This window comes from Canis lupus, chromosome 38 (genome assembly GCF_003254725.2).
Source record: "Canis lupus dingo isolate Sandy chromosome 38, ASM325472v2, whole genome shotgun sequence".
NCBI classification, from domain to species: domain Eukaryota; kingdom Metazoa; phylum Chordata; class Mammalia; order Carnivora; family Canidae; genus Canis; species Canis lupus.
In genome coordinates, this window is record NC_064280.1 from 16,332,588 (window position 1) to 16,356,474 (window position 23,887).

Here is a 23,887-nt window from a genome sequence, read left to right on the forward strand (position 1 = left end):
GCAAATGGTGGGTATTTGTCATTTCTAATGGCTGAGGAATATTCCATTGTATACATAGACCACATCTTCTTTATCCATTCATCTTTTGATGGACACCGAGGCTCCTTCCACAGTTTGGCTATTGTGGACATTGCTGCTAGAAACATCGGGGTGCAGGTGTCCCGGCGTTTCATTGCATCTGCATCTTTGAGGTAAATCCCCAGCAGTGCAATTGCTGGGTCGTAGGGCAGGTCTATTTTTAACTCTTTGAGGAACCTCCACACAGTTTTCCAGAGTGGCTGCACCAGTTCACATTCCCACCAACAGTGTAAAAGGGTTCCCTTTCTCCGCATCCTCTCCAACATTTGTGATTTCCCGCCTTGTTAATTTTCCCCATTCTCACTGGTGTGAGGTGGGATCTCATTGTGGTTTTGATTTGTATTTCCCTGATGGCAAGTGATGCAGAGCATTTTCTCATGTGCTTGTTGGCCATGTCTATGTCTTCCTCCATGAGATTTCTGTTCATGTCTTTTGCCCATTTCATGATTGGATTGTTTGTTTCTTTGGTATTGAGTTTAATAAGTTCTTTATAGATCTTGGAAACTAGCCCTTCACCTGATACGTCATTTGCAAATATCTTCTCCCATCTGTAGGTTGTCTTTTAGTTTTGTTGACTGTATCCTTTGCTGTGCAAAAGCTTCTTATCTGGATGAAGTCCCAATAGTTCATTTTTGCTTTTGTTTCTTTTGCCTTCGTGGATTATCTTGCAAGAAGTTACTGTGGCCGAGTTCAAATGATACTCTACATAGAAAACCCAAAAGACTCCACCCCAAGATTGCTAGAACTCATACAGCAATTTGACAGTGTGGCAGGATACAAAATCAATGCCCAGAAGTCAGTGGCATTTCTATACACTAACAATGAGACTGAAGAAAGAGAAATTAAGAAGTGAATCCCATTTACAATTGCACCCAAAAGCATAAGATACCTAGGAATAAACCTAACCAAAGACGTAAAGGATCTATACCCTAAAAACTATAGAACACTTCTGAAAGAAATTGAGGAAGACACAAAGAGATGGAAAAATATTCCATGCTCATGGATTGGCAGAATTAATATTGTGAAAATGTCAATGTTACCCAGGGCAATATACACGTTTAATGCAATCCCTATCAAAATAGCAATGGACTTTCTTCAGAGAAAGAAAGAGAGTTGGAACAAATTATTTTAAGATTTGTGTGGAATCAGAAAAGACCCCGAATAGCCAGGTAAATTTTAAAAAAGAAAACCATATCTGGGGGCATCACAATGCCAGATCTCAGGTTGTACTACAAAGCTGTGGTCATCAAAACAGTGTGGTACTGGCACAAAAACAGACACATAGATCAATGGAACAGAATAGAGAACCCAGAAGTGGACCCTGAACTTAATGGTCAACTAATATTCAATAAAGGAGGAAAGACTATCCACTGGAAGAAAGACAGTCTCTTCAATAAATGGTGCTGGGAAAATTGGACATCCACATGCAGAAGAATGAAACTAGACCACTCTCTTGCACCAGACACAAAGATAAACTCAAAATGGATGAAAGATCTAAATGTGAGACAAGATTCCATCAAAATCCTAGAGGAGAACACAGGCAACACCCTTTTTGAACTCGGCCAAAGAGAAGTCCTATTGATATTCCTTCTCTGTTTCTCTGTAGGAAAAAGTGGCCATTGAGAACTTTGGTCTTTTCCTACTGGCCTAGGCATCTAGCTTTTCCCTCAGAATGAGGAGAGTGAGGTGGGTAGAGACTGGCTGTTCTGTTGTCTCTACCGCCCTTCGTGTCTGCCAGGCTGAGGAAGACAGATGCTTCCGATGTCCCCTGTGCCACCTCTTTTAGGCTCTCCTATCTGCTTTGGTCCTTGAGGGAAAACATCTGCTCTTCTTGCTGCAGCTTCTTCATTGTCATTTGTCTTCCAACTTGCTTCTGTTTATTTGCAATTTTCATGGATCATTTTAGTAGCCTCCCACTTGACTTTTCCTATCTCCCCCTTCCCCCATTTTGCTCTTCGTTTTTCCTATTTCATTTTCATGGCTACATCATTTATCTTCTTATCGGATGTTCTGTTTGGGTAGAGATTTTGACAAGTGTCTTATCTGTTGCTTTCATCTTGGATTTACCAGCTTTGCACAGTGAAAACTCTTCAGGCAGTGGCCATAGTTTCCTTTTATTGCATATTTCTTTCCTTTACGAATCACCCCATATCTTCTCTGGCCCAACACCAGATTTTTCCCTCACTTCTAGGTTAAATGCTGTCCTCTTCCCTGTATGTCATCTCCAGAATGTACTCTGGCTTCTTCTCAGGATATCTTTGCTCTCATTGGCTCTTCACCACCAACAGGCCACAGGCCCTTGCTCTTCATATTCCTGTGAGGCATATTCCATATACCTTTCATATGCCTTCATATTCCTTTCTCTGGAGACCATAGGCAGATATTGCCAGGGAGATTTCTTAGAGAGTGGTGCTTCAGGGAGAGAGAAACCACAGGAAGAGTAGGGCTTCACACATTTAAATATAATGACATATTATGGAGCACTTCACAATGGCTGCCACATGGTAAGTGTTTAATAATTAGTATTGTTCAATACTGGTTGATTTTGGGAGGTTGGGTTTGCAACATTTGGAGATTACTATGCCGATCTAGTCATACGACATTTCATGCTTCAGCCTCAGGAACAGAGAAAGAAATGTGAATTTGATGTTGGAAGTTGAAAAAGGAATGTTTGGTCCACTGTGGTTATCCACTAGTTTGGGACAGAATCACCCCCTCATCTTCTGGAAGACTTGGTTAAAAACTTTCTGCCTGCTTGTAAACCATCCATCCTTTTTCTTTAATACTTTTAACTGAAAGTGTGCACTCATATTCTACTTCCATTTTTAAAAAGTTCACTGACCAGCTTGTCGTTGATCTAAAACATTTAGAACTAGCGGTATTTCCCCCTGCTGTTTACATGGCATTTCTTCCTTTCCTGTTTAAATTCATGTGTTTATTGTAGTGCTTCTCATGGTCAGATTTGTGTTACAGTTTCTTGTGTCTGATCTGTCCTTTCTGAGGGACTGAGAGTTTCTGGAAATTAGGAATCATGTTTGGGTCTTTGGATTTCCCACAGAACTAACATAGCACCTCATATATAGCAGGCACTCATTAATGTTAAATAAACTAAAATAAATAGTCTGTGCCATGATTAAGGACCAAATGTCAACTAATGTCCAACATAAAGAAATAATTCACAATTTTACAGATTGTCCTAGAAAAGCTGTTGACAAAAGCTTCTGCTGATGTGCTAGCGCCAGTTTGTATGGACCTGCAAGTGCAGATTATTAAATATTAAGGTTTTTTTTTTTTTTTTGAGCTGGTTGTTAAGCCATTGGTAACTTGCAATTGGCTTTGTGAGGAATATTTACACCATGGAAATCAGCACGCACCACAGATCAAGGCAATTCTTTCCTTTTGAGAGTTTTCCAGCCGTCCACAGCTATATTCAAGGTTGTTTTAAACAGCCAAACTTTGTAATAGGAAGCTAAACAGAAGTGTAATCCTTGAATTGTCAGTGGGGCAATTCGTTTTCTTAGTAGTGGGGGTGAGGGCAAGCGGGGACAACATGCTTATGGTGCCGTCATGAAGAAAGGCTCAGTTCTTCCTCAAAAACAAAAATGAAACCAGGCCACAGCTGAAGAAAGAAAGGTGTCTCCTCACAGGCAATTTCTCAAAATGGCAGAGCTAGTTCAAGGTATTTACAGGCACTAAGATCTGTCTTGTAATCTATTCTAGTAGCTCTTAATATTTAAAAATATTTTCTTTCTCTGGCATAGACATTATTAAGCCTCTGGCAGTATTAAGGGAGCACTTTTTAAAAATACTGTGTTAGAAGAAGAGGTTAGACAAATCTATTTGGGGTTATGCAAAGCATATTTAGCACATATCAGAATAAAATGGGGAAATTAAAAACCACTTCTCATTTTGAAATTTTTAAAAAGATTTTATGTATTTATTCATTAGAGACACAGAGAGAGAGGCAGAGACACAGGCAGAGGGAGCAGGAGGATCCCTGCGTGGAGCCCGATGAGGGACTCGATCCCAGGACCCCAGGATCATGACCTGAGCTGAAGGCAGACCCTCAACCACTGAACCACCCAGGTGCTCCTCACTTTGAAATTTCTGGCAGAGTTAATGATACAACATAGGAGCGATTCCTCAGTGACTCTCATCTGCAAAGACTAGAAACGTCTTTCATGGTATTGTGCCTACTTATTCATTAACAACATCTTCACAGAAACTTGTAATTCTTCAAACAATGGTGTTCTCAAGAAGAAACGCTAGTCAAGCCCATTTTCTATTGTGAGGCAGCTCCTAAAGAATTATTATTAAAAAAAGAATTATTATAAAATGATTTTAGGATGATTTTCAGAATGAACCAAAATATCTTTCACAAGGTATCGGAATTGTATCCAACCATCATCCGAACTTGGTAAAATATTGTTGGGCTCGGTTTTCCTTAAGTCTTTAAGATTTTGACACTGCAAGATAAATCACACAAGGCAGCTTAAAAATATTCCATGATGTGTAAATATGGTATTTTTGGCTACAGGACTTCTGGCATCTTACAACTGGTGTATGAGGGCCACCAAATAATTCTGGGAAAGTTGCAGTTACCACATTGATTTGGGAGGCTAAAGTAGTGTAGCTCACATATCCAACTTAGTCTTGCCTGTTGAAAAGCGCCAGGCGAGGACCCTCAATCACCTAGTGGAGCGATCTCAGGAGATCTTTTTCTGGGTCCCCACAAGAGCTCCTTGCTTTTCAGCAGTCCACCATGTGCATAAAATTAACAACATGCTACAATGGCTTCTTATATCATAAATGGAGTCCCTTAAAGTGATATTCCTTCCCACACTTTTGCAGCCTTCCGGTGGGAATTACTACTGGACTCCACTTATTTGAACAGAAGGTGTGAGTTTAAAGGCATGAACAAACACGCCGGCAATATATTAGCTGTCTTTAGTGATGTACGGATGGATGCTTGAGTTACTCGTTGGCTGAGTCTGGCCTCAGAAACCTATTTTACTAAATGCTAAATCTTCACCAAAACCTACTTGGGGAGAGTTGAAAGTGTTCTGAACAGCTATCTCCACTGAATTTTTCAGTTGAGCTTTTCATTTTTTACCTGGTTGTTTTAGTGCAATATAGATCCAACCATCATCACCATCTATGACGAGCTTGAGAGCAAACTTCTGTGATTAGCCACAAGTACAATCAGCAATTCCTTACAAATTCGATGTTTTTGTTTTTGTTTTTGTTTTTTTTAAATTCGATGCTGTAAGTAAGAAAACAAAGAGACATCCAAAAGAAAAGTTGAAACTAATTGAACTGCTGGTCAAAGACAAATTTGTCTGTGGAACAAAATGACTATAATGGTGGTGATGATAACATTTATTGAGTGTTTAACTGCTGCCATGACAGTAAATCATTTAATCCTCACAAAATCCAATGAAATAGGTAGAATTTTTATGTCCATTTTACACACGAAGAAACTGAGGCAAAATGGAAGCAACATGCCCTTGGTCACAGAGCTAGGAACTGTTGTATGCTGGATTTTAATCCTAGGAGTCTGACTCCACAGTTGACTTTGTTTTGTTTGTTTTGTTTTGTTAAGATTTATTTATTTGAGAGAGAGTAAGAGCATGAGCATGAGCATGAATGGGAGGGGCAGAGGGAGAGGAAGAGAGACTTTCAAGCTGACTCTTCACTGAGCATGGACACCAATGCAAGGCTTGACCTCGTGACCCTGAGATCATGACTTGAGCTGAAACCAGGAGTTGGTCTCTTAATTGACCGTGCTACCCAGGCATTCCCAGAGCTGATTTCTTAACTATTACCCTTAAATACCCAAAATGATCCTCCAGTATGGAGCACCCAGAATGATGGGGACAGTACCTGGGATGATATATGCATGTCCTCAAAAAGACAGACTCCACTCAGGGCCTAATTTCCCATTCTTCCATGGCTTCTGTATCTTACCCAACTTCATATAGGCAAAGTCAGTCGATAAAAAAAATTTATATTTGCTTGATTTTTGCAATAAGCTTAGGGATTCCATACTTAGCAAGTAAATATACAGGATGCTCATATAAATTTGAATTTCAGAGAAACAAAAAATATTTTACAAAGTATAAGTGTATCCCAAATATTGCATGGTACCTATTTATATGAAAGAATTATTTTTGTTCATCTGAAATTCCAATTTAGCTGGGCATCCTGTATTTCATCTGGCAATCCCCAAGTAAGCTGAGCTTCAAACCTGGATGCCAACACCATGAAAATCACTCTTTCATCTCTTGGAGATGGTAGGGAAAAAAAACCCCAACAAACTTGCCTTAGGTTTGTCAGGTTGCAGATGAAATTCTGGTCAGCTTTTCTTGGGATGGAGTTAAACAGATGAGACGTGGTGTTTCTATCAATCACAGCTACATTCCCTGGTGTTCTTGGAGTTGTGTTGAGAGTGGGGAGGTGTGTCTAGAGCACAGGTTATTTTACTTTGATAGCTGCACAGCACGGCAAACCCGTCACATAGATTAAAATAAAATCCCTAAATGTTGTTTTAATGATGTGAGCCCCATATTGCAAATGGTCTTCTTTGCTGTGGCCTCTAAAATAAAGTAATCGACCCTGACGCCATTCAGCGTGGGACACATAACTCACGTCACGGTCAATTATCTTCTGGTGGACTTTAACACAGTAGGAGCCATTGTCCACGTAATGACTGTGGGGCTTGCAGGGCCCACGTAACTCCAAGGGGCCTCTCTAGTGCCTCACCTATGGTTAAAGGGCCAGGCCTCATTCATCTTTGCCTGCCTGGCACTTTGCACTATGTCCAGCACATTTATATTTGCAACAAATGCTTACTGAGCACCCACATTGCAGTGGATGTGAGGATCCTAGGAGACAATGACTTAGGTAGTGGCCCTGTTCTTATGGAATTTACAGTCTGAAGAAGGTGTTCAGTAAATGAATGGAAGAATGCATAATAGAGATTCAAACTTTTGAGAACTGGAGGTTTCCTTGGCCACTTTGCATATAGATGAGGAAGTGGAAACCCAAGGATGGGTACCATATTGGAAGTCAGAAAACTGGAGCTTGGAAACCACTTTACTATTCAGTCTTTAGGGAATTCACTAAACTTCTCTTAGCCTTAGTTTGCACATCTGTATAATGGAGATAATATTGCCACCTAGGTTATAAGGCAAAAATAAAATAATAGTCCAGAAAATGAAAAGCATCCAGTAATGGTAAAGTATAATGTTCAAAAACATAAACTTGAGGTTGTACATTTAAACCAGAAAGACAGCTTGGAATAGTGGTTAAGAGAAGGCAGGCTAGAGCCTGATACCTGGATTTATGTTCAAACTCTTCCATTTACTGACTGTGTGACCTTTGGCAAGTTATTTAACCTTCTGTACCTCAGTTTTTCGTCTGTAAAATGAGGACAATGAGGGTACCTACCTTGAAGGATTATTGTAAACATTAATTGAGTTATTAGATGCCAACATAATAAGCATTGAATAAAGATTGTTTGTAACCAATAACCACTGTAACATCCGGGAGTAGGGAGATAGATGTGTTGTCTTTGGACTATTAAGGCAAATCACATATCCACTATCCATCCTTCCATTTCAACACAGGGAGATGCACTTTAAGAATATAGTAAAAAGAGATGTAAGCTCTGCTGTCTGTTTCTTAAATGATTTTCAGGTCAAGAGATGTTTTTATAATCATGTGCTTTGATCAGAGATTTCTGAACAGTCCCCAAATCAAAATATCAGCAATGGAGAATAGAGAGGAATGGAAAACTGATTTATTCATTCCCAGTCAATAAAGTAAGCATGCAGTAGCTGGATTGTAAATACCCCTGCAAAGTGAGATTTACAAGACATAATATTGGAAGACAGATTTATCCCAGTTGAAAGTGCATTGCCGTTGAAGCAAGTTCAGTGGAATTTATAAGACGAAGCCCTTGAATGAGAAGAACTCAGAGGCCTTGGGGAATCAGACTCATGAGGTTTTCTAGGCACAAGCTGGATTTGCATCTTCAAGAGGGCCAGTCAGAGCATTTTCTGAAAATATTGCAAGGGAAGGAGAAAAACAACTTGAGGCAGGGGCATCAGCTTTGTTTAAAACTTCCCTTTGCTCAAAACTGTGGGGTTTATAAATCAAAATTATGTGTCCAGTGAGGAAATGGGAAGTAGAACTGTTTCCAAAAGAAAAAAGAAAAGAAAGCAAGTGATTCATTTTGGCCTAAATAATTGAAAATGCAGAAAGTCCAAGTGTTCCTGGCTGCTTGGCCATGAGCTTATTTGTCGTTTTTGCTGTCATGTGGCAGGCTCCATGATGAAGACTTGGAAGAGGAGCCATCAGAATCTGTAAATCTTTAAACTATTTGGTGAAATCAATTGGAGCCCAATCCTGGGCTACTTATAGGATTTTTTTACTTCCTTTTCACATGGAGCAGAATCCAAATGAAGCAGAATGATTGTGTTTATTTTATGTAAAAGAAAGGAAGAGAAGGCACCTGGGTAGCTCAGTCGGTTAAGCATTCAACTCTTGATTTTGGCTCAGGTCCCAATCACAGGGTACTGAAACTGAGCCCCACACTGCGCTCTGTGCTTAGTGTGGAGTCTGCTTGAGATTCTCTCCCTCTCCTTCTGTCCCTCCCCCTGATCACTTGAGCTCTCTCTCTAAATAAATAAATTGAAATTTTAAAAAAAAGGAAGAGAAGGGAAGAAAGAAAGGAAGGAGAGAGGGAGGTATGGAAAGAAGGAAGAAGAAAAGAAGTAAGGAGAAAAAGAGGAGGGGTGGCTCAGTTAGTTGAATGTCTGACTGTTGATCTCAGCTCAGGTCTTGACCTCAGCGTCTGTCATGAGTTTGAGCCCCATATTGGGCTCTATGGTGAGTGTGAAGCCTATTTAAAAAAGAAGAAGAAGAAGGAGAAGGAGAAGGAGAAGGAGAAGGAGAAGGAGGAGAAGGAGAAGGAGAAGGAGAAGAAGAAGAAGAAGAAGAAGAAGAAGAAGAAGAAGAAGAAGAAGAAGAAGAAGAAGAAGAAATGGGGCCAAATGTAGCTTTTCTGGAGATACAAAATCAGATTTCTAAGTGTCACACTGGAATGTCTGTTGGGTATCTGGTTCACCTTGAGGGCTAAGTCACTTCGGGGTACTGGACCCTAAGTGACTGAGATTCAAACAAGATGTAGACTGTGAACTTTTTTATGGTTCTGAACTATCACAGCCTTGAATAATGCCACCAATCTGATTAAGTCCTGAACATTTTCTTGATGTCTATGAGCATCAGCAAAACCCTAGGGAGTGGAATATCATAGTTTCTCAGGCTTTTCCTATCAGGAAGCCCAAGAACATGAAAAAATATAAATTCCTACTATAAAACACAGTAGAAAGAGTTAAATGACACAAAAGAGGGTAGCGCAATGGATGAAGAATGCAAAGAAGGGAGATTTTGTTTTCTTGCTGGAGGAATAGAAGGTTTTTTGACAGGAGTGGGAGATGGGTGAGGGTGGGGTTTGGTGGGGAGCTTTAGAGCTGAAGCCTGAAATGTCATACAGAGTCAGAAAATTGTTAGCAGGATAAAGAAGATGTGATCTATATATATATTGGAATATCACTCAGCCATCCAAAAGAATGAAATCTTGCCATTTGTAATGACGTGGATGGAGCTAGAGAATATTATGCTAAGTAAAGTAAGTCACTCAGAGAAAAACAAATATCCTATGATTTTACTCACATGTGGACTTTAAGGAGCAAAACAGATGAAGGGGAAGGAAGAAAAAAAGAGAGGGAGACAAACCATAAGGGACTCTAACTATAGAGAACAAACAGGGTTGCTGGAGGGGAGGTGGATGGGATGGGGGATGGGCTAAATGGGTGATGAGTGTTAAGGAGGACACTTGTTTTTTTTTATTTTTATTTTTATTTATTTATTTTTTTTATTGGTGTTCAATTTACTAACATACAGAATAACACCCAGTGCCCGTCACCCCTTCACTCCCACCCCCCGCCCTCCTCCCCTTCTACCACCCCTAGTTCGTTTCCCAGAGTTAGCAGTCTTTACGTTCTGTCTCCCTTTCTGATATTTCCCACACATTTCTTCTCCCTTCCCTTATTTTCCCTTTCACTATTATTTATATTCCCCAAATGAATGAGAACATATAATGTTTGTCCTTCTCCGACTGACTTACTTCACTCAGCATAATACCCTCCAGTTCCATCCACGTTGAAGCAAATGGTGGGTATTTGTCATTTCTAATAGCTGAGTAATATTCCATTGTATACATAAACCACATCTTCTTTATCCATTCATCTTTCGTTGGACACCGAGGCTCCTTCCACAGTTTGGCTATCGTGGCCATTGCTGCTATAAACATCGGGGTGCAGGTGTCCCGGCGTTTCATTGCATTTGTATCTTTGGGGTAAATCCCCAACAGTGCAATTGCTGGGTCGTAGGGCAGGTCTATTTTTAACTGTTTGAGGAACCTCCACACAGTTTTCCAGAGTGGCTGCACCAGTTCACATTCCCACCAACAGTGTAAGAGGGTTCCCTTTTCTCCGCATCCTCTCCAACATTTGTTGTTTCCTGCCTTGTTAATTTTCCCCATTCTCACTGGTGTGAGGTGGTATCTCATTGTAGTTTTGATTTGTATTTCCCTGATGGCAAGTGATGCAGAGCATTTTCTCATATGCATGTTGGCCATGTCTATGTCTTCCTCTGTGAGATTTCTCTTCATGTCTTTTGCCCATTTCATGATTGGATTGTTTGTTTCTTTGGTGTTGAGTTTAATAAGTTCTTTATAGATCTTGGAAACTAGCCCTTTATCTGATATGTCATTTGCAAATATCTTCTCCCATTCTGTAGGTTGTCTTTGAGTTTTGTTGACTGTATCCTTTGCTGTGCAAAAGCTTCTTATCTTGATGAAGTCCCAATAGTTCATTTTTGCTTTTGTTTCTTTTGCCTTCGTGGATGTATCTTGCAAGAAGTTACTATGGCCGAGTTCAAAAAGGGTGTTGCCTGTGTTCTTCTCTAGGATTTGGATGGAATCTTGTCTCACATTTAGATCTTTCATCCATTTTGAGTTTATCTTTGTGTATGGTGAAAGAGAGTGGTCTAGTTTCATTCTTCTGCATGTGGATGTCCAATTTTCCCAGCACCATTTATTGAAGAGACTGTCTTTCTTCCAATGGATAGTCTTTCCTCCTTTATCGAATATTAGTTGCCCATAAAGTTCAGGGTCCACTTCTGGATTCTCTATTCTGTTCCACTGATCTATGTGTCTGTTTTTGTGCCAGTACCACACTGTCTTGATGACCACAGCTTTGTAGTACAACCTGAAATCTGGCATTGTGATGCCCCCAGATATGGTTTTCTTTTTTAAAATTCCCCTGGCTATTCGGGGTCTTTTCTGATTCCACACAAATCTTAAAATAATTTGTTCTAACTCTCTGAAGAAAGTCCATTGCTATTTTGATAGGGATTGCATTAAACGTGTATATTGCCCTGGGTAACATTGACATTTTCACAATATTAATTCTGCCAATCCATGAGCATGGAATATTTTTCCATCTCTTTGTGTCTTCCTCAATTTCTTTCAGAAGTGTTCTATAGTTTTGAGGGTATAGATCCTTTACATCTTTGGTGAGGTTTATTCCTAGGTATCTTATGCTTTTGGGTGCAATTGTAAATGGGATTGACTCCTTAATTTCTCTTTCTTCAGTCTCATTGTTAGTGTATAGAAATGCCACTGACTTCTGGGCATTGATTTTGTATCCTGCCACGCTACCGAATTGCTGTATGAGTTCTAGCAATCTTGGGGTGGAGACTTTTGGGTTTTCTATGTAGAGTATCATGTCATCGGCGAAGAGGGAGAGTTTGACTTCTTCTTTGCCAATTTGAATGCCTTTAATGTCTTTTTGTTGTCTGATTGCTGAGGCTAGGACTTCCAGTACTAAGGGAGGACACTTGTAATGAGTATTGGGTGTGTATGATGAATCACTAAACTCGACTCCTGAAACCAATATTATACTGTCAGTTAACTAATTAGAATTTAAATGAAAACTCGAAACAAACATTCCATAAGTGGATGAAGAGGGATGAAGAGGGATGGAGAGGAACAGACTAGGAGAGCTCTCTGGTTATTAAGTGTATTTGTTTTTTTTAAAAAAACTGATGGTAGTTCTGATAAGTTAGACAAAGATAATAATTCTAATTATTTGGCTATTTATAATATGAATGGAGTTTAAAAGTCCCCTGTCCTTTCTGCCAATACTTGATGTGTTACCGTGGAGAGTGGAACATTTGTACTTTTCTCCAAAGATCGAAAGATTTAATTGTTTGAAAATTTATAAGTATTAGACTCATAGGATGGAAAGGAAGTCAAAAGCTTGTATGAAATAATCCACTATTTTATGGATAAAGTAGCTGAGTCATAGAGAGATGAAGTGGCTCGTTCAAAGGTCACAAAGCTAGTTAGTAACAGGGCTGGAACTAGAACTTAGCCTCTCAGTTCCAAATTTGGAGCTCTCCCCAGGATATTACCTTGCCACAGAAGATAGAGAGCACTTGGCAAATATGTGGAAGGAGCCATTTGTTTAATTTCCAAATCAGGACACAGAAAAGCAGCTGTAAGATCAGTACCCTGCCACACCTCTTCAGGGCTCAGCAAAAATTTAGAAGAGAATTAAAGTATCTAGGCTTCGACCTTTGTGGTTCATCTGTGTAAAAAAGGTCTCACGCCATCATGGTTGAAAGAGGAATATATTTTGTATAAGTAGAAAAATAAATGTGCTTCTGCTTTAAAGTTTTAATACACAGAGATATCCTGAGAAATGGATGGTGATAAAGTCTTATTGGTTGATAAGCTTTTGCTCTCTGTTAACTGGCCTCAATTTGTAGAATCTTCGTTTCCATCCATCTGAGAGGCAGTGAGTCCTTAGCCTTGCTTAAGGACTGATTTCTGATTGGATATGTTCAGGTGTGTGCTTACCTTCCAGGAGAGGGTGAACATCCTCAACTGTGAACTCGCTGGGGTTGATGGTTTATTCATCTCTTTATCCCCAACAACTTGTAGTGTGTCCCATGATGGCATTCAATTAAAGTTCCTAAGTGAATCAATATCTTCCTAGACAATTTTATTCTGAGCTACAAACCCTCATTTTTTTTTCATAACTTGCCTTATTAAAATGACAGCAACCAAATCCCAACCCAAGTGTTGCTATGGTCTGTGATGTGATTTCCTGAAACAAGCCTTGTGGTGGATGGGTCCCCCAGCTGGGTTTAGGGCCCCACTGCAATACAGATTAGATAGCATTCCTTTTTTTAGAACTGGTTTAATCAAGTTAAACTTCCCCTTTCGTAGTCAGGGACTACACAAGTCAGAGCTTTGGCTTTCTAATTTATCAGCCAGTAAATTACAACAGCAAAGGTCTAGTGTAGGCCAGGGATTTTCCACAAAGAGTGAGGGGGATCCTGGGGAGCCAGGCAAAGCGGATTAGATATGTGACTCACGGTTTGGGTAGCGTTACATGTGAACCTGAAAAAGGTCAAGCAGGGAAAAGCTATTTTCTATAAAAATAAATAAAAAATTTAAAAGCTCTCCTTCATGACATGGGAATTTTGAACTCTGCTGTAAAATTATTATTGAGAACTATTAGTTTTTGTAAATGAGGAATGAAGGCTAACTGAAGAAATAGGAAGTAAGGCAAATTTGAAAAGCTTGGACAATTAGAAGATAAAGCAGAAGCAGCGAAAGGATCTAATTTTCATATAACTCCTAGATTTTCATATGAGAAAGTGTTGTTTCTTTCTGCAGTCTTATATTCCCTATAGTTTATGTTAGCAGAAAACCATAATTGTTGAGTTTCTAGCTATACTTTTATTCTGAACGTGAAACATTAGTTTGTGTAATTGTTAACTACATATAGTCAACTACATTAAATAGTCACCCAACTTGACTCCCAGGTGTGGATTAGAAGTATTAAATATGAGCCTATTTGAAAATGTTATGAATTTGCATGAGAACAGATAAATAAGAACCGATAGCAGAATTCTTATTTAACAGCGATGACTAGATGGTCTCTGAGGACCCTTCCAATTCAGTGACTCTAACGACTTTAAGTGGTCTTGGGGATGCAAACAAACAGAAGTACAATTCACACATTTCCTAATGGCTTTTTGCTCTTTCCAGCTGGCATTTTACATACATGCTCCACTTGTACGGAGGTCATCATCTCCTCTGCTTTGCTCCCTCCCACTGGACAGGGGCCTCCTTACAGCATGCTGCTCAGGGCCTCCCCAGTGGCATGCTCCCCATGGCACCCACCAACAGCCTTCCGGTGTGTCTGGTTAAGATTCTGCACACGGCAGGCCAAAGAGAGGACTCATGGAGCAAAGGTAACGGAATCCTTGATCTGGACCAGAATAAAAGCCAATGGGTGACCCTTATCCATGACGTCTGGAACGCCTCTCTTACAGGTCTCAAATCTAACCTCTGACCGTGTACTCACAAGACTGGAATGAAACAGAACAGTTGTCTATGAGAGATGAAAAGAAAGGATAAAAGAATACAAGGGCTATAGGTTGTTCCTAGTTTGGATTTCGAGGAAGGGGCCTCTGAGCCTTTCTGGAGGAGTGGCGATTTGAATTGTCCTTTGTTTATTCAATGAAGCCCGAGTAGGTTCTGAAGTGGCTCCAGCACAAGTCAGGATGATGGCAGACGGGATGGAAACAGTGGCCATGTCGATGGGAAGAACCCAGCCAGTCAGTGTAGCATCTGCTTTTGTCTTATTTCCTTCTCTTGATTAGAGGAATGAGATGATGGAGCCTTCTGGACAGATTTTATAGTAATCTCTTGATTTGAATCACAGTGTTAGCACAGGAAGGCCATGGGGCTGAGGAAGCTGAGAGCAGAGAGCAGTGAGCAGCAAGTTGGAACAAGCACCCCGATAGTTGCATTTTCCCAGCCCAGTGTTCCTTTTGCCACATTACCCCAAGGATGCTTTGCTTGCTCTTAATCTTTATCCTGTTTCCATTCAATCTTGAATTCTTGTTTTTTCTCTCTTAGCCTGCAGACTGAATGCTCACTGAAGTCTTTGGTTGTTTTGTTTTGTTTGGTCCTGCTTTAGCTCTTCTGGGAGACAAACTCATTCAATTTATCTGCAATTTCGATCATGAGCAACCATCTCTCTTAGATTAGACATGTCTCATCGGAGGTCACTCCATCCTACATTTTTCACCAGTGAAAATAAGTGCTCTGAAAGGTGACCCAGCCGTAGTGGGGGGGGGAGGGGGGAAGAGGAGCACAGGAGACCCCCGTGACTGTGATATATGATGATATTTCTGAAGAAAGTCAAAAGCATTTGGAGACTAAGTTTTGATGAATTGCAGGAAATGGCGGGTTTGCAACCATTCCAGAATTCCCAGGGACTGATTGTCATCGGGCGACGATAAGAATTTTAACTAGCATGTTATGGAACCGAGACCAAGGCCAGGACTCAGGCATAAGCATTCTGTTTGGGTCTCCTGTTAATACAGCATTTGCCCCTGGGAGAAGTGCTTAAAGTTGTTTTTAACTTACCTGAGACTTATTTCTCCTTGTCTGCTGAGGCCAAGAATTACCAGAACAGAAAAAAAAGCCTACTGCAAAATATTTTGCTATGAAGATGGAAAATATCCCACTCCCCCCACCCCCCACCCCGGCCCTTAATTCCTGCTCTAAGGGGACACTTTCTCCTAGGAGACCAACTTACATTGTAGAATCTTAACTTGGGCACGAGGTTGTCAGGGAAAGGACCAACATTTCTTTGTGTATCAATGGGCTTCTACTTCCCAACAGCCAAGGCTAGAGCAACATATAGCAGGGACATAACTGACCACCTTTAATAACTTGGTGGGAAACCAACAACTATCAAAATGATATTTATACAAGGACAAGAATACAACTGAGATGATTGAAAACCTTATCCCACTATAGACTGTGATAACTTAGTTTCATGAGAACAGTGGAGGGTAAAGCTAGTAAGTAAAAGGAACAATAGTGGACAAAAGCTTGGGAAGGGGGTTGGCCCTCAGTGACCCTTTGAATAACTCAACCCCTGGGCACTTGGGTGGCTCAGCGATTGAGCATCTGCCTTCTGCTTAGGGCGTAATCCCAGAGCCCTCAAATTGAGTCCCACGTCAGGCTCCCGGCAGTGAGCTGGCTTCTCCCTCTGCCTATGTCTCTGCCTCTCTCTCTGTCTCTCATGAATAAACAAATAAAATCTAAAAAAATAAATAAATAACCTAACCCTTGAAACTTTCATTGTATCATTCTGAGGGTGTTCATGATCTCTCCCATCTTCTTAGTGAGTTCTTTTCAACCCATGCCTCTGTCAAGCATGATCTTGGGCACATAGCACATACTCCATATGCCTGTTTTAAATGGATTTAAATGGATTTCTTTCCTTCAGCTGGTGAATCCAAAGATAGGATTTTGTAGGACAAAACTAGGTCTTCCCCTTTCAACACAGTCATTAAATTATTCAAAGTATGAGATATTTTTATAAAAGCCTGTAGTGTTTTAATAAAGCCAGCTATTTAGGAAGTGGTGACCATGTGCAATCTGCAGAAAGGGGAAGCCTCCGAGGTGCTGTGGTAATAATGCAGTTACTTAAAGAACATTTAAACTACAAATATCTCTGTGGTTTTTTATTTGGTTCCACACTACAGTCACTCTGAGAAATTTCTCAAACCTTGGCTAATCACTTTAAAATGTAAGGCTTAGCAAATGATTATACTTCCCCAAATGCTCTCCTCCTTTCAACCCCACCCCCATGCCCCGTTTTGGTATTTGATAAGGGTAAGTAATTTGATGCCAAGAAGAGCTACTGAGGAAAATCTAAAGAATTTCAGCAAATGGATGGGGCAAAAAACAGCTGTAACTCTGAAGTTTCAGTAATGCTCCAACTATCGATACAGAAAAAAAATAACTAAAATATAATGAAAATATAGGGTAGTCACTTATATCAAAGGCCAAACATGTGATCCACTGAAGTAGTGGGATGTGCTTGGTTATGGTTGAGTGGGGAGAAATCATGTGGTTTCAGGGCCTGAGCCCTCGTGTTCCAATGTGCGCTGAGTCATGTTGAAGGAAGCAGCTGGAAATGTGAGTGTGTGTGTGTGTGTGTGCTCATGTTGTGTTTGTGTGCTTTAACCTGATTTGGAATGGTGCTCACACTTCTAGGGTTCTTTTTATTTGGATAATCATTGACCTGAAGTGGAAATCTTTTGTACAACCACTGAGCTCCGAAGTTGGCCTGCAGAAGAAGGGTGACCCAATGGTTTGACTGGTCTCATTTTGGCCAAGGAAAGCAGAAGGCTGTTATTTACCCGTGTCATGAGTGTTAATCTTGTTTGACCAACTAGATTATGAGTTTCTGGAAGGTAGGAGTTATGCTTTATACTTAAAATTTATGACTTCTTTAAAAAATCTCTCTGTACCTGGCACGGTATGGTACACACACACACACACACACACTGCTTAAAATGGTTGAAGCTTTAAATAATTATTCTGGATACTCATATATTCAACTATTATAATTCCTTTTATGAACTTAAGGCTTTTAATTTGGTCAACAACTACATCTTTTGCATCGCATTTTACCTTCACAATGGCCCTATATAGTATACAGGCTTATGTAATTTGGATTCCAGACAAAAATGGTCAAAATGAGGACATGGAAAGGTGAGTAATGTGTCCAAGGTCACCCTGTTGGAAAGTGGCAGACCTAGTACTCTCTTGCAGTTCTCATTCTTCACTATTTTATAAAAAGCTACCCATGTAAGACGCTTGGCCCATGGACCTGAAGAGTGATAAGAGCCCACCGTGAGCCATCAGTCTCCACATTATAAAAAAGTAAATGAGGAAGCTGTTCAAGCAATTGCAAGCCCCTATCTCCCCATCCTACACTCTGTTTACGACTTTAATGTGACTCTTAGGGCATTTCCTCCTCTGTGAGACAATTCATAGCATCATTCTGCAAAATATGGAAATAATATAGTTTGGGAGTTTGCAGGTCAAATAGACCCAGCATTTCTCCGTGTTCTGCCCTCAGATTCCTTTGTTGGGATGACACCTTCGAGACAGCAGGAGGCTTCTAGGTCATTTGGAATAAAAACAGGCTCCATGGCTGTTTTCACAATCTTGTTTTAGCTGAGGATTTGCATACCTAGTTGCCAGGGCTGATGAGCAGTGCCCTCCCCTCCCACATTTTCACTACAGCCATAAAATGAAATCTGGAGAGGCTGAGTGTACTATTGACTTCTACTTAACAGTGGGTGGCAGGAACTCCGAAGTTTAATCCCAGACCTGCTACTAATTTCCTGGATGGCTTTTGGTCCATCCATTAATCTCTCTCTATCACTGTTTCCTTCTCTGGAAGAGATAGCAAGAATAATGGGATGTTTTATGCATTAACACATTTATGATCCTAATGTGCTCTGTAAAAGCATGCCTTTCTGGAAATGCTCATTGGTAGCAGGTAAATCAAAAGAAAGCCAGTTTCTTGATTTCTAATGTGACACACTGATGGGATCTTTTTGTGACTGCCATATTTAGAAGCTAGACATGAGGCAGATTAAAGAGCTGAGTGTGTTACTATGTGAAAGGCACTGTATTTTCAAATGCCGAGTCCTGAATTATCTATTGATAATCACAAAGGTGCCTTAAAGTGAAAACAAGTACATGAGGGGATTTTTTTAGTATCAGGACTAATAAAATTAAAATCTCATACTTTCTCAAGAGGAGCATTTTCATTATTCATGGGGAATGTGAAGCTGGGACTGGTCTCATTAGGACTTTGGCTGGAAGTACTTAATTTTTTTATATAACAGAATACTTTGGTTATGAATTTTACAAATATTTTACTGCATCAGAATGACTTATATGAGACCAGGGAGGACAAAATAACCTCCAAGATGTCATTCTGGATGAACTGCATTGCATATTCTCTAAGAAATGTTCTTGCCTATTTTGTCTCTATAAATTCTTCAGCCTCCTAGGAAGAGATGAGAAAGCTCTAAGGAGAACTCAAATCATGTGTGCAATGACCTTGTGCAAGATAGAATTAAAATGTGGTTCAGTTATAAAATTGCAGTCCAGTCTAGTCTTATTTTTAAAAAGTAATTCTATAATTTAAATGCGTTGGCTTGTTCTTACGGTTTGGCATTTTCTTTATTCAGGGGCTATTGTTTTTGACATTAGAACTGGGAAAAAATACAAATAATCAAGATGAGTTTATTTTTAAAGAAACCAGACAAATCCACCAGTTTTTCCTTATAAGGTAAAATTATAGTGTCTGCCTGCGCAATGAATTACTAGTCAACTGAGTCTAAGTGGACCATATGATTATATGAGAAAATATAAGATAAACCCAGGGAAAACTTTGAACAGATAAGTCACCCTAAAGCTGGGCATTTTGCAAAGTGCTCATGCTGTGCTTTCAAAGTCTCCCATATTGGAAAATGAGACTTAGTTTCTGTCAAGAGACTTCGTCATTGCATGGTGGGTGATATACAATGTGTGAAATATAGCAAATGCAAGAGTCTTTTTGAGGTTTGTTTTTGGGTTTTCCTAATCCGTTTATCTATAAATAATTTATAATCAGTAGAGTCAAAGTTCTCATGTATGGGACCAATGTGAACTCCTGTACAGTACACCACAGAGCTCTCTGATGAGACTCTTAATATTGTAGAAGACGTACAGTTTAGATTCATTAAGTAATAGATTTCCCATGTAACTTTTGGAGTGAAAACACCCTCTTATAAACTCTTTCTGGTAATTGTAGTCTATTCAGATCTGTCTTTTTGTTAAAAATAATAAAACATGGCTACAGTTTTTATTTAGAAATCCAAATCTTTGCAAAACTAAAAAATAATGAGGAGATTCCAGGTCCGTTTATGAACAAAAGCCGGTATTCAGAAATATAGGTAAAACATTGGAATATCCAGGCTGCTTATGACCTCAAAGTATTTGCACATGCAGCATACTTGGATTTGAGGTCACTGGTTCCATGGAGTAAAGGGGTCATAAGTCAGGATCCTAGATGAAGATTAGAAGTTTTATGGGAAGCCCTCACTAATTAAGTGGGAATCCAAAGAGCCATATACTTAAGGCTAAACCACAGCTAAACCTATTCTCTTCCTCTAATATTAGGGGGTACAGAAAAGATTTTTATCAGGAGTGAACAAAGCAGAAGAGAAAGGAAGGAGGGAGTAAATAAAAACTTATCCCAAAGATGGTTATAGACTGGTATAGATTTTTACCCTGGACATATGTAGCCTGGGTGAGCCCTAGAACCTGAGGCCTTGGTTTGAGATGGTTCCTGTGTAGAAGTGTCTTGCATATTTACAGAAGCACAAACAAAGTCTCTGTGGTGGAGGGAACTATTCATCCCAGGTTGCAGATAGTTTTTCAAGGGCAATGATCAGTATGCACTCAAAGATAACTAGACATCCAACAAAACAAGGCAATGAGTAAGAACTAGCAGAAATAGCAGGTAGCAGCAGAAATTGGTCAGCAGAGATATCAGATTTTATAATTATCAGACCTAGATTATAAAACAACCACGCTTACAAAGTTGAAATACTAAACAAAAAACTTGAAAGTACCTATAGAAAATAGGAAACTACAAAAAATGACAGAGAAAAGATTTAGGATTTCAGGATCTTATGATGTAATGGAAACCTAAAAAAATAAAAATTAAAAAAAAGATTTCTACATATCCTTGGAGCTTCTTCCTTGATTTTTGTCAGTTGCTCAATATGGTTGGTATCTTGTGAACCTCAAGGAATCAGGTAGTAGAGTAACATCTCTTTTATCCTTTCTACAAGGTAGTTGTCTCGGCAAGTCCTGGAAAATTATTGTCCAGCATTCCTTCTTATACAACTCAAATCTCCAAATAACCATGAACAAACTTAGCTCGATTTAATGGTTTCTGGCACACAGTAAGTGGTTATATAAATGATAAATACTGTTTTATTTTTCACTCCAAAGGATATTTAGTAATTATAGACAGAAGAGTCTCTTGCATGGATGAGCCAGTCTTACAGTTCTTTTACAAATCTCACTTGGAATCATAAAGAGAGACTAAGGCTAAGTTCTGCACGCCTATCATGGAATAGCTCATGTTTTCTTGAGTATTAACTGACTCTAGACATTTTTTGAACATCTCTACCAGAGTACATTCTTTGTGTATGGGTGTATATATGTGTATGGGCATATGTGGGAGGAGTCTGCGTGTGTATACGTGGGTGGATGTGGGAGTGGCATATGATTGTATGTGTGTATGAGTATGTATATGAGTGTGTGTGTGTGCATGTGCATGTATGTGTGTGTGTACTATGCATAGGCCTGCACTCTTCACATTTCTGAAATGAGACTCCACACTTTGGGTCATAAATCAAGACTTCCTTCTTTTCTTAATTTTAGACTTATTGCTGACAGCTACTTGTAACCAAGTTCCTCTAAACACCCACACACGATGGAAAAATGAAGACCTGGACAGCTGGGTTTGGTTCCTTCAGACTCATGAGAAATTGCTCCAATTTATTGAAAATCTTTCTTAACGTCGATATGAGCCAAAGACCGGGGCTGTTACAAGTGATGTTGACATAGTCCCTTGATATTGTGAACTCCTGATCCCCAAAAGTACTGTGACTGGAATAAAGAACTTGCTTAATGCTTCCAGAATCACATCTTACATGTGTGTGTGTGGTAAGATATGTGTGGTGGAGTGTGTGCACGTGTGGGTATATGTGTGTTTGCTGTGTGTAATGTATGTTTGTGTGTGTGGTGTACCATATGAGTGTGATATGGTGTGTTGTGCATACATATGTATATGCAAGTGTATATGCGTGTTTTGTGTGTGAATGTGGTGTGCTGTGTACGTGTGTGATGTGGTGGAGTATGTGTGTATGTGTGAGAGGCAGGATATGTATATATGTATACATGTACATATGTGTCTATTGTGCAGCAGTGTAAACAACGTGTATACATATACACCTGTTACACACTGGTATGTAAATGTACATATACACACACATGCACACGTATATATACACATGTTTATATGTTTGCACCACTGCACTACACAGCAATGTCTTTAGGGCTCCTGATGTGCCCAAATTCCTCATATTTCACCATTTCTGTCACTTTTATTTTATTTTTATTTTTATTTTATTTATTTTTTATTTTTTATTTTTTATTTTTTCATTTCCATCACTTTTAAATCGGCTTCTGTCAACCGGTCAAATAAAGCTGAAGTTGCTCTCTTTCCACTGTAAAATCATTATTTAAAAAAGAGAAAACAAACTTGTGAGTCGCCCAGAAAGCACTGGGGAAAACAGGGTTTCCAAGACACACACAAGTTACAACCGACCTTAGCCTCAACACACCTTTTTTTAACCCTTGCACCCATACTGAGAAAAAAGTCACAAAATAAAAAAATAAATGGAAAAGAAGAAAAGAAACGACCAGGTTGACTGGGAGGCCGTTGGCTCCCCCAGGCCTCAGGTGAGGGCAGGAAGCCCAGGCCTCCAGCTGGGGAGAGGTATTTTCTGGAAGGCCCTCTCTGGCTGCCTTACTCCCAGGCACCCCCGTGTGCCCGGCTCCCCTCCAATCCGGAGAGAATGGTTTGCATCTGCCCGGGAGGAGTAGGTGGGACCTGGACAACTCCGCTTGCGCAGTCGCCGTCTTGGACGTCGGGACACTGATCCCCGGCTCCCAGGCTGGTTTGCAGGAGCCAACGGGGGGACGAGGCTGCGGGCCGTGGGGCTCCCAGGGCCCCCGGCGGCTCGCAGGCAGCTGACAGACGGCTCAATCATTTCCTCCGGGCCAGGGTCCCCCCCCCCCCCCGCCCCCCAGGGCACCAGGTGGCTTTGACATTAGCGCTGGGCCCCACTGACGGGACTGGTCCGGGAGAGGCTCCTCGAGCTCCTCCTCTGGCCTGTTGATTTACTGTCCCCGCCGGCCGCTTGTTGATCTAGTTTTCCTCTCCGTTTGCTCACAGGGCACCCCAGAAACCGTCCTCTGGCCATATATCTGGTTTATGATTTCCCCGGGAGCCGCGGAAGAAAAACACCCGGGGCGGTGCACCTGTTGGATTTTAATATGCACGGGGCTGCGCGGCCAGGCGGCGGGGGGACCCGGCAGGTCCCCGGCCCAGAGGGCGCCCCGCGACCCTATCGGGATACCTGCAGAAGCGGAATTAGGTCCCTTTGAGATGCATTTGCTGTTTTATTATTTGTACCTCCTGCTGCCGGTAAGTCTGATTCTGGCCACGGCCCTGCTGCAGGTGTGATGCCAAGTGGCAAATGTCTGCAAGACGGCGCAGGGGCAGGTGGGCCACCGCCCAGGTGAAGGGCAGGGCCAGCCTTCCCCACTGACTTCCTCACAGACGCAGAAGGTGGGGCCTGCCTCCTGCACCAGGCTCCGCTGACATGCAGCCTCTCTCTCTCTCTCTCTTTTTAAGATTTTATTTATTCATGAGAGACCCAGAGAGGCAGAGACACAGGCAGCGGGAGAAGCAGCCTACACGCAGGGAGCCTGATGCGGGACTCGATCCCGTGTCTCCAGGATCACAACCTGAGCCAAAGGCAAATGCTTTAACTGCTGAACCACCCAGGCATCTCTCTCTCTCTCTCTCTCTTAAAAAAATATCTTATTTATCTATTCCTGAGAGACAGAGAGGCAGAGGGAGAAGCAAGGGCCCTGCAGGGACCCTCATGCAGAACTCGATTCCAGAACCCTGGGATCATGACCTGAGCTCAA

At 40.7% G+C, this 23,887-nt stretch overlaps 1 long non-coding RNA gene across 1 annotated transcript in view; it reads left to right on the top strand.

Annotated features, from left to right (window-relative positions):
- The window catches only part of LOC118353561 (uncharacterized), a 123,878-nt gene extending 102,077 nt beyond the window's left edge, over positions 1-21,801 (top strand). The window contains exon 3 of the long non-coding RNA XR_004812762.2: positions 21,548-21,801. This is a non-coding gene — a long non-coding RNA (uncharacterized LOC118353561). The remainder of the gene's footprint in view (positions 1-21,547) is intronic.
- Positions 21,802-23,887: the final 2,086 nt, after the last annotated feature.